The sequence below is a fragment of the Halichoeres trimaculatus genome, unplaced genomic scaffold, assembly GCF_033239565.1.
Source record: "Halichoeres trimaculatus isolate MK-OKI-2021-1 unplaced genomic scaffold, fHalTri1.1 fHalTri1_scaffold_17, whole genome shotgun sequence".
NCBI classification, from domain to species: Eukaryota; Metazoa; Chordata; class Actinopteri; order Labriformes; family Labridae; genus Halichoeres; species Halichoeres trimaculatus.
Genome location: NW_027437195.1, coordinates 124,878 through 137,259, shown reverse-complemented (window position 1 = coordinate 137,259; position 12,382 = coordinate 124,878). Strand labels below are relative to the sequence as shown.

The following is a 12,382-nucleotide window of genomic DNA, read 5'->3' as shown; positions in this document are numbered from 1 at the left end:
TTCTATTAAACCTTTGCATGACACAGGCTTGAGTTTTAAACATATTGAATGGTGACAGTAGCAGAGCGCCTCCCTTAGCGCTCAGAGTGAAGCAATAGTGCATATCACGGGCTTGATTTGAGAGGCCTGGTGCCTGGCTACATAAAATGACCAGCTGTGCCTGCAGGGCCTTTAATTAGGTTTCCATCGCTCTCTGACAGAGTCAATGGAGCATTGATTAGATTTTCCCTTCAGAAGCTGTGGCTGTGGTCGCTGAGGCCAAAAGCCAGATGTCACACCAGGATCATTGGGTTACACAACAGAGGGCTGCTTCATTGGGAGCTCCGCCCAATCGCCTGATGGACAGCTGAGCCTCGAAGGGGGAGGGCGGGACTTTGCTCTGTTTGTTGACTCCAGCTCTGATCTCATCAACATATTATCCTGTGGGCAGCTCCAGTCAGTCTGCTTACACTCAGTTTTACTCATCACACTAACCGCACTAACATGCTCAGACACTTGCCAAGGACGTTCATGTGCTTAGTGTCAGTGCCAAGTGTGTCCCATTTCTCCAACAACAAGGGTGATGTGCTCTTTATTTGCACTCTATCTGTATGCACTTTAAGACAGCAGCTGCCCAATTATAAGTCCCACAATGCATCCCTTTGTTCCAGTATACTTCTTCAAAATCTTTACTGCGAACTGTAAGGTCAAAACCTTAAAGGGAAGAAAAAAGAAACTTTAGATAATCTGATAACAGTATGGTAGCATAACTGTTTGTACTGGGTGTGCAGTGAGCAGGTCCAGCAGTTAACAACTGTTTATTTCATAAAGGGACATGTTTCAGCTGATCATCTTTAGGGTGAAAATAACCACCTTTGTAAACCAGAGCAAAGACCTCAGTACCTGATGAATACCAGTAAGTACATTCATCCTTTGCTTTAGATTTTTTCTCTGCACTGAAACATCAACCAGAGTAAAAACTTGAAGTGAGAGTGTCAGTAGGAGAGATTTTATTCGGGGTCAGGATGCGTTTGTAGTGCTGCGCTCTCATTGGTCCTTAGCCTTTGAAGCTCCCCCTCCAGCACACTGATTCGCTGCAGCAGCTCCTTCCTGTCCTGCTGGGATCGACGTTCCGTCTGCTGCTCCACCTCTACAATTTTTCTCTCATACCAACGCTCCAGCTGGATGGACACAGTCTCAAAGAAACGCTGAGTCACCTGAGAGGAGATGAAATACATGTGATGTAGCTCCACTAAGCTTTAACACTGAGATTATACACCTATTACACTAACTGATCAACACCTGCTAAGAGACTGGTGACATGACTTAAAATGTATACTACACACTGTACTTTTGGATATATACTGCACACTGTACCTTTAAAAACTTTATACTGCACACTGTAGCTTTGGATATGTACTGCACACTGTCCCTTTTAAAACTACATACTGTACCTTTAATTACAATATTCTGCACACTGTACCTTAAACACTATATACTGCACATTGTACCTTTTAATGTTACATTCTGTATATACTATACTATATAATGCTATATATGAAAAAAAAAAAAAAAAAACAAGTTGGCCGCTGAGGAGGTTGCAGGTTACGATCCTCGCGAACTACCATATTGTGCTTGTGCTGCTCAATCTGCCGTATCTGCTGACTGTCTTTCAACAAAATGTGCATCTTTTGCTCCACTTTTTAGCTTAATATTCCCCAATCGACCAGATGACCGGCTCAACTCTACTTTGGTGGAGGTCTCCTACAAGCGGCTTCTGGACAAGACAGTTATAGCACCATCTACATGCCAGGCATGCTTACTACAGTGTTTTCAGTCCATCAGCGTTTCCGTGTAAACGCAGATTTTTTTCACTGCGTTTTAGCATTGTCAGATGAAACGTTGTCGTGTAAACGGGGCCCTAGACTTAAATGACATTTGAGAGCCCCTCCAGAGCACTGAAACAGCACTTTTCAGAGTTCTTAATGACCTTTTCTTAACTGTTGATGCAGGGATGCCTGCTGTGCTGCTGCTTTTAGACCTGACTGCTGCATTCAACGTGGCTGACCACCAGGTTCTTTTATCTCGCCTCGAGCTATGTGTGGGCATTAAAGGTAATGTCCTAAAATGGTTTAAATCATATTTGTCTGAGAGGACCTTCTCTGAACACGCTTCATTAGAAGCCCCTCTAGTCTGTGGGGTCCCTCAAGGTTCTATTCTCGGCCCTGTAATGTTTTCTTTATATATGCTCCCGTTGGGATCCATCTTTAAAAAACATGGTGTCTCTTTTCATTGCTATACAGATGCTTACAAATCTATCTGTCTTTTAAAACCAATGAATCTATGAATGCATTGTTGTCCTGGCTAGAAGATGTCAAATTATGGATGGTGTTCAACTTCTTAAGTCTGAATGACAAGAAAACTGATATTATTGTTTTTGGTTCTCCTGATCTGCTGGATGGTGTCTCTGTAATCTGGGATCTCACTGCTGTTCCTCAGTCAGGAACCATGGTGTCATCTTTGACACCTCTTTCAAATTTGACAAACAGGTAAGTTCTGTTGTAAAGACAAGCTTATTTCAGCTTAGACTCCTGAGTAAGGTAAAGGCATACCTACCTCCTCATGATCTCGAAATAGTTATACATGTGCTCATAAAATCTAAGTTGGACTACTGTAACTCTTTGTACGTGGGTGTTGACCTGTCATCCCTCTGGCGCCTCCAGCAGATTCAAAATGCAGCTGCGCGCCTGCTGACTGGGGGGAGACAACGTGACCATATAACACCCGTTCTGGCCTCCCTTCACTAGCTTTAGGATCCAGTATAAAGTTGCATTATTGGTTTTTAAAAGTCTTTATTGGTTGGCACCCCCATACCTTAGTGAGTGTCTGAACCTGCATGCTCCAGTCAGAGCACAGGTCAACACACCAGGTCCTTCTCCAGGTACCAAGAGTGAGGCTTAAAACAAGAGGGGACAGAGCTTTGCGGTGGCTGCCCCTACTCTCTGGAACAGTCTGCCTCTATGCATCAAGACTCTTGAGAGCTTCAAGTCCCGACCGAAAACACACCTCTTTGCACTGGCTTCTAATAAAAGTTGAGCAAGACATCCATGTTTTTACTTTTTCTATTTATTCAGTCATGTATTGTCTATTTGTTGTTTTTATTGTTTTTATTCTCTTTTAACATGTTTTTTATTTTTTAAACACTTACTTTTAATTGACTATTGACTATTGACTATTGACTGTGCTGCACTTTGGTCAACCTTGGTTGTTTTTAAATGTACTATATTAAAAAACTTGATTGATTGATTGATTGATTGATTGATTGATTGATTGATTGATTGATTAATTGATTGATTGAAATACAATTTGACACACATCTTGAATGTTTAGCTCCAAATGTTCTCTCACAGCAAATAAATTTGAATGTGATGGTATTATACAACCCCCATCATCCGGTGTTCCCTTTTATGATGAATTGCAAGCTTTGCTGAAGGGGTTTGATACCCATGTAGAAACAATACTAAATGGTGATTTAAACATTAACTGGTTAGATTAAAGAAAGACAACAACAACAACAACAACAACAACAACAACAACAAAAAAAACTGAAACAAATTATGTCAAAATTTACACACAGTGCGCCTGTCTGGAAGCATTTAAACAATTTAAACAATAGATCACATGGTAATAAAGAAATTAAAGAACTGAAGTCAAATGGAAAAATCATTGCTGATAAGGCGACTATGGCTCATTTTTTCAGATCAGTTGAGGAGTTGACTCATAATTTTGATTGTGCAATTTGGATGCACAATCTCTATTCTCCCGGTTCTGTCAAAGGTACTCGAGAAAGTTTGGCGGAGTTGGTCGTACAGAGGCTAATCAACTTTTAAATCCTAAACAGTTCGGCTTCAGCTCAAAATACTCAACAGAAACTGAAAATACTTGTTTTATTGAGAAAATGAAACAATCTCTTTATGGTGGTAATGTTGTTGGGGCAGTGGTTCTTGATCTAAAAAAAAAAAGGCATGTGATACTGTCAACCACAACATTTTTCTGGCCAAGCTGTCATTCATCCAATTTTTTAAAATCAGTTGATAGGTATAAGTCCTAAACTTTTTAGTCTTTTTATAAATGATATACCCAAAACATGTCCAGGCACTGGCATCCAGCTTTATGCTGATGACACCTTCATCTTGTTTTCAATCTAGATAAGACTGTGTCCATGTGCTTCTCCACAAGAAAACAGTGTTTACCTAAAAGTTTCTGTGTTAAGATAAAGAATAGAAACATACAAGTAGTTCATGAATTGAAATTCTTGGAGGTTATTTTAGTTCCACAGCTCAGGTCTGACAAACATGTGAATAAAATTATCAAATCACTAAGGACCAATCTAAATTGTTTTAAATTAAATAGATAGTATATACCGACTCAAGCTGCTCAGATATTTATGCATCTCATCATCTTTTGTCATTTCTCATATTGTATAACAGTTTGGGCTCAAGATTCATAGGGGTCATTTACATTTAAAGAGGTTGTAAATCTTTTTTCAGTAAACTTTAGCATGTCATCATCCGCTTTAATCATGTTGAACATAATTATCCAACAACAAATTGTGGCCAGTGAAAATACTGAGTGGCCAGTAACTAAGGGCTACTACTAGCCACAGTGGCTGGTGAGCAAAAAAGTTAATGTCAAGCCCTGGTTGTAACACTTTTTAAAGATGTGTTACAAACCCACCCCACCCCTGTCAGCCATTGTTTAGCTAGCTGTATTAGCACAGTGGATTGAAATTAGCAAGGGAAAAATGCTTCACATTTTGCCTGAGAAACTACAATTTTTTCTAGTATAAGCCAAATGTTTTTTTCTGGAATAGTATAAGTACTAAACAAAATATAGTCTTGGTCAAAAAATGTACTTTCTTACCTCAATTTCATTTTTTTTCTCTGTAGAATCTGCAAGCACCTTTTTCCAGCCCTGGCAATCCCCATGTGTGATCAGGATAGAAGTGGGTAGATATTAAAATGATCATATGACTCCTATCCTGTCCCTGATTGGTGGAATTGGTAGTCTTACAACTCCCCTAATATTAAAACCATACCCAGTCTCCCCTACCTTCAAATACTACACACTGAACCTTTAAAGAGATCACTGTTTTTCAAAATACCCCATTACTATCTTGAGTACTCCACCCTGTCTTTTTAAATACTGAATGCCTTGCTCACCTCCATGGCGTGCAGGTTATTTTTTTCCTGGAGAAACGTGAGCTCAGCAGGATGGTTGATGAAGAACTCCAGTGTCCTGGTTCCCTCAGCATGGAGTCCTGCTCGCCCGTGGGCACCCATCAGTTCCATGAAGTGGTTCGTGTCAAGGTTTTGGTCCTGATGCTGGGTCAGTCCTGGTGTCTGATTGCTAATGCTGGACCAGCTCGTGCTGCTGCTGGAGAAGCCCTCCTTGCACAGTGCTGGTGCTGTAGCACCGTCTTGCACTCCCTGAGGCTGCAAGACAGGGTCCACAGAGCCAAGCAGGAGGCTGGAGGTGCTCTTGGCAAGCAGTGGGAACAGGGTTGTGTTCTCATAATCATCTGATGAGAGAAAGGATAGGACCGCTTTCATGAGTCGAGAGGATGAAAGAGCTAACTCTGCTGCTGCAAGACAGTAACCATTTGCAGGTTGTTTGGTTCATTTTCTCAGCTGTAGTAGCTGCTTATTGAATGGAAACACAGATCCATGTTAAACAGGGACATGCAGCCTGACAGGGTCCAAACTGCATGTCCCTGCAATATGTACCTGCTGCATGTGCCTGCAAGGTGTACCTGCTTAATGTCCTTGCTGCATGTGTCTGCTGCATGTCTCTGCTGAATGTGCTTGCTGCATGACTGCTGAATGTGCCCACTGCATGTGTCTGCTGAATGTACCTGCTGCACGTCCCTGCTAAATATACCTGCTGCATGTCCCTGTTGAATGTCCCAGCTGCATGTCCCTGCTGAATGTGCCTGCCTCATGACCCTGCTGAATTTTGTTGCTGTGGGACCCTGCCTCATGACCCTGCTGAATTTTGTTGCTGTGGGACCCTGCTGCATGTCCCTGCTGAATGTGCCTGCTGCTTCATGTCCTGCTGCATGTTCCTGCTGTATGTACTTGCTGCATGCACCTGCTGCATGTGTCTGCTGCATGTCCCAGCCAAATGTACCTGCTGCATGTGTCTGCAGCATGTCCCAGCCAAATGTACCTGCTGCATGTGTTTGCTGCATATTCCTGCTAAATACACCTGCTGCATGTCTCTGCTGAATGTCCTTGCTGCAGGACCCTGCATCATGTCCCTGCTGAATGTACTTGCTGCATGTCCCTGCTGCATTTCCCTGCTGAGTGTCCTGTGCAGCATGTGTCTGTTGCATGTCCCTGCTGAATGTTCCTACTGAATGTGCCTGCTGTGTGTGCCTGCTGCATGTGACCTGAGGTCTCCCGTTTTGATTTCACACAAGGTGTTTGTACCACTTTCCTAAAGACAGCCCTGACCAAAACTTTTTAAGGGTCTCTGTTATTACCTGGAGACCTGTCCACCTTCATTTCAGAGTACATCCCCCTCCTGTTCTGCTCCTGCTTTAGGAACTCCAGGACCTCCAGACTTGGGGAGGGTTTGGGTGGCTGAATGTTGACGTAGGTAGCCAGTGAAGTACTGCTGTCTCCAGATCTAACTGACAGCAGGGGGAGGGACTCCAGCTCAGCATCGCCCTCACACTGCTCCACAGATGGGGAGGGGAGGAGTTTACAGTACTTGGGTTTGGCTGGGACTCGGACATCTATGTCTTTTAGCTGAGATAGATACCATCTCTTCAGCTGGTGACTCACTGCAGCCTGCTTGAGAAAAGAAACAGAGCTGCTGAAACAGAACGCAGAGATAGATGGAACTGGATCAGTGATTGTGGTCCAATCATCAAGCAGTATGGGGACTGAATCCATGCCCCTGGTATTATTAGCATCATGAAGCTAACAGCCCAGACCTTCAGCCCTAACTTAGCCTACTTTCTGGTCATATGTTGTTTTTTGATCAAAATAATTTCTCCATTAGTGAAAACTTTTAAACTTCAGAACTGAAACAATCAGTTTTCCTCTGAGGTACATTACATGAGAAAAATTAGTCTCACAGTATGTCTATTTGATTGTTTACTCAAAGATTTTTTGGCTCACTTCTTGTCTGGATGCATAGAGACATAAAATTAATCAACAGCATGTTTCATGAGATGAATCTCTGTCCTTGGGTGTTTTTTATCACTCTGGGTTTCAATCTTGAAATGCCAACACCACAACAACCAGAAATCACATCAGAGATGTGTCAGACTCATCTGGAGCATTGTGAGTGTTTCATCAGAGAAAAGCAGACCAGATTCTTGCAGCTCTGGCTGCACTGAAGTGACTCCTGGGTCAGCTGGAGGTTCGAACCTGTACCTGTGTCATCAGGGTTTCCTCTTTCCCTTGAGTGACTCTCCGCTCAATTCTGTACATTATGTTTCTCCTCTCAGCCGCAGCTCTTTCTTGATTCAGTATGTCCAGCACTTTGATCTGAGCACAGAGAAGAAGAGATTAAGAGGTGTTACAGAAGCTGAGTGAGAACCTCAGCAGGGCCACCTGCACCTTCTTTATGTGTTTTGAATTACCTGACGTCTCTCTGGGAGTCCCTTTCAATCCACTGTTTTTTGGTTTTATTCTCCACATTTCAACCCACCCTTTGTTTTGAGAGGTGTGGTTACCATACAGCCACCATCTTGGGCTTTACTAGTGTTGCTATAGTAATCTAGAGACACCCACCCAGGAGAAGCTGGCTCTCTTCACCCTGGTAGTGTAAAGTGAGGTGAAAAAGGGCACCTGGTGTCGGCTCCTGCGGTCCATGCGCTCCAGCCTGCAGTTGACTTGCTCCTGGATGTTCAGGATGTGCAGCCTCATCTCCTCCTGTGTGGCTTTCAACTGGACCTCCAGTTTCTGCAGCAGCGGCTGGCAGCGACATCCACGGGCTGGAGCCTGCAGAGTGTTCACACCGAGCATGCTCAGAAGTAGAGAAGGCACAGAGACTGAGACTGGTCCAACTTTGACACCAGATCAGGTTAACAGAGGACGCACAATTTTATGCACCTGTTGGATGTTCCCGTACTTGTCCCGATAGAGAGTGTACAGTTGGTATGCTTTTCCATTCAGAACCGAACTGTCGTCCTCATCACCATCATCATCTTCACAGAGCTGATCTCTCTTCCTGTGGAAGTCTTTCCTTTTTTTTCTAAGATCTTCATCTTTGTTTTCAACCTGCAGAAGAGTCAGTGATGATCATGCAAGCACTGTCCTGGTCAGCATAGGAGAGACAGGGGATGTGGGAGGAGGGAGGATGACATACGGTGGCAGGGGCGGAATGGGACTCATTTTCAGCCCTGGAATTTCATACCTCAGACCGGCCCACTTTATATCATGATCTATCGTATTAAAAAAATGTAGTTAAAACTTTACATGTTAAGAGCGCTGAATAAAATATAATCATATATATATATATATATATATATATATATATATATATATATATATATATATATATGTATATATATATATATATATATATATATATATATATATATGTGTGTGTGTGTGTGTGTGTGTGTGTGTGTGTGTGTGTGTGTGTGTGTGTGTGTATATCCTGTGACTGAGGGCGAGCAAAGTAGTCAAAACTATCAACAGACTCATCTTCATCTATCTCATCCCTAACTTGTGGTTCAGGGTTCTGCTGCTGCTGAGCTGCTGTCTCTGAAATCAGTCTCGGAGTAGACTCTGCTCTCCCTTTCACACTTCCTCCAGGTTCCATAAACTCACCTAAACCTGTGTAATAAGAATCAATGATAATAAACAATAAGATTTTGTTCAGTGGCAAAATATGCAGGTCTATTGCATCTAACGTTAATCTTATTCATTTTCAATTGTGTGCTTTGTTTACCATCTTACTTTTGATGATAAAAAGGGCCACTACAAATATTTGGGCACAGACAGTGATTATATTAGAACTGATGCTTGCTTGTTCACACACTCTGTTACAACAGCTCACCTGTTTCTTCAAAACTGACAGCAGCAATCCCTTCCTCATCACTGTCCCCTGTGTCTTCCTCTGACATTAAATCACATTTTAAAAAATAGTGGATAGTCAGCCTTCTGGTCAATGCATGTCAATTTCATTATTGTAGTGCTGAATCATCAAGTATCAATTCTCTCAGGACAATTTTCATATAGAGTAGGTCTACACTATACTCTGATATTCTAATATTCACTCAGTGAACAATCCTACCTGCCCACTCTGCACCTGTGGTGGGCTCATAGCTGGTTGGTGCTGCTGCATCTCACTTCTGAGGGGCTACAAGACAAAGTTTCCCCAATTATGTGGTGTCGTCTCATCACATGGTGCAAGCTGCATTTTATCCAACATCTAGCCTTACCAGTTTCATCGCCATCCTCTGCTGTTACAAACTGCGAGCTCGTTGACGTTTTATTAAAAAAAGATGCTATATTTGCGCATTTTCCAGCGCTTTCCTCTTTTTAATTCTAAGCTTCTCCGAGCCACCCTTGCTCTATTGATCCATCTGGCCGGCAGTAGCTACGAGCTGGCTCGTTGCACAGACTCCGACTGGCGGAGCTAATTGTTTTTAGCCTGCATGGACATGCTGTTACGTCAGGATGCATCTGAGAAAAAAAAAAAAAAGCTGCCGATGGAGACGGCCCACAGGGACAGCAGTAATAACATGTAGGTAACACTCATTCAGGGCCACGAATGAACACCAAACCAAAAAATTATAAAAATATTAAAAAATGTTTATTTCTACCGGCCCTCGCGGCCCAAACTTCAGGCCGGCCCACCGGGAATTGTCCCGGTCCTCCCGATTAGCCACTCCGGGTATGTACGGTGGGGAAGATAAGTATTGAATGTGTCAACTTTTTTCTCATTACATTCATTTCCAAAGATGCAATTCAAACAAAATTTCTACCAGTCATTGGTGTTAACTCAAATAATCCACATATGAAAAGAAATCATGACATTTAAGTCCATAAATAATGATTATGTGGAATTAAGTGCGATAACACAGGAAAAAAAAGAACACACCATGGAAAGGCTGTATACTTTGGCAAGAAAATGCACCATACCACCTTAAAATCTGTTAGTTATTATTACTTGAACTTCCAATTAGTGCAAACCAACATCAGCTGGGCTAGAGCAAATTGATGGTTCTATAAAAAAAAGTTGTTTTTTTCACCAAGCAGTTAAATATGACACACCTCATGGTAGGTAAAGGCACAGAGCTCCCTGAAGACATTCACAACCTGATTGTTGCTCAGCACCAGAATGGAACTAGTTACAGACTTCTATCAAAGCACCTGAATATTCCAGTCAGCACCGTTGCGGCCATTATTTGCAAGTGGAAGAGGCACCGCCAATAGGCAATGCACTTCACTGCCATGGCCTCTATGGACACTCAGCAAGACTCCATTCCTCAAGAAAAGGCATGTTGAAGCTCATTCAAAGTTTGCTAAACAGCATCTTGACAAGCCTGTAGAATACTGGGAGAATGTTGTCTGGTCAGATGAGACCAAAATTGAACTTTTGGGCTGTCATACTACAGACCATGTTTGGAGGAGAAATGGCTCTGCACATCACCCAAAAAACACTACACCAACAGTGAAGTTTGGAGGTGAAGCATCATGGCATGGGGTTGTTTCTCATCTCATGGTGTTGGCAAACTTCATATAACTGACGGAGCAATGAATGGAGCCATGTATGGGGAAATTCTTGATTTGAATCTGCTGCCATCCTCCAGGATGATGAAGATGAGACGTGGCTGGACCTTCCAGCAGGACAACCATCCAAAGCACACGGCAAAGTTGATTCTCAAATGGTTTCAAAAAAAGAAAATCAATCTGTTAGAATGGCCTCATCAATCACCTGACTTAAATCCAATTGAACATTTGTGAAAAGAACTTAAGGAAAGGGTACATCAGAGGGCACCAAAGAATATTCAAGATTTCAAGACAATTTGTGCAGAGGAATGGGCCAAAATCACACCTGAGCAGTGTGGGCCATTAGTTCAAACATACAAGAAGCATCTGGAAGCTGTCATTGTAAACAAAGGCTTCTCCACTAAGTATTGGATGAGTCTCAGTTGCGTGTTCAATACTTTTTTTTCTGTGTTATCGCACTTAATTCCTCATAATCATTATTTATGGATTATTTTAATTTAATACCAATGTCTGGCAAAAATTTTGTTTGAAATGCATCTTTGGAAATAAATGTGTTTAGAAAAAAGTTGACTCGTCAATTTTTATTTCCCCCACTGTACATGCAGCTGTAGCCTCTGTGCACGGAGTGTTTGCTCAAGCACCCAAGCTCAACTGACCTCAGCAAGACTTTATCTGACAGCAGGTTAAACCACAAGTTCTCTGGTCAGCGTGGTGTTTGGGAGTTCACAAAATCTTTCTCTGTGACATTTTCCTTCTCATGTAAATGTTTGAAGCCTATTGATGACCGGGCTGTACTGGAAACGCTGACTCAAGCCAACGTCGGTCAAGAAAGTGTGAAGTAAAGAGGCAGGGCTTTGGTCCTCCTCACCAACAGTTCCAGGGTTTCCCCCTGTCAGTAAGGTGAGCAGTGCCACTAACCTGCTGAGTTTTAAATAGTTTCACTCCGTATGATGTGCTGATAGAGAAATTAGCTTTTCAGACTCCAAGATGTTTTCATTTCTGCTTTAAAAATCAGCCTATTTTTGTCTTGGCATATGGTGTCAGATTTTTGGACTGGGAGTCAAACTAGAATCAACATCCTCACATCTAAGTTGTGGGGATGCAAAAGTTTTGCTGTCACCTGCGGGTGCGTAATATGTCCAAGCAGCTTCTGTCTTTTGAAGTAAAACACACTTGTGGGGTCAACAGAAGACTGAGGACCAGAAATACATGACCGATCAGTGATTTCAGTCAAGAACATTGTTAATTTATAGCTTTGATCTAGATTTTCTCATTTTACTTCTTCACTGTAAAACACTCTTTTAATTAAAAAGAAAAACCTCAACATATTCCAACTCCTGTTTTGATTTCTTATTCTTCTTGTGGTGAGTGGTGGGTGGCACCCTAGCGTCTTCTACAGACTAAAGGCTAAATGGCTTAATAAAACAAGAACTTAGCTTCAGGGCTTCAGGGTCTCTGTAACTTAACAACACAACACCCTCAATTACAAAAAGAAATCTCATTAAGGGTGGCTGTGGCTCAGTGGTGGAGTAGTCGCCTCTCAATTGAAAGGTCAAGGATTTGATTCTGCTCCTGCAGTCACATGCTGAAGTGTCCTTGAGCTAGACACTGAACCCCGGATTGCTCCCACTGTTGGTCAGTGGTAT

General features: G+C 42.3%; 1 pseudogene; it reads right to left on the bottom strand.

Annotated features, from left to right (window-relative positions):
* Nucleotides 1-989: 989 nt before the first annotated feature.
* LOC141806699 (ankyrin repeat domain-containing protein 6-like) overlaps nt 990-12,382 on the bottom strand; it is a 46,786-nt pseudogene continuing 35,393 nt past the window's right edge.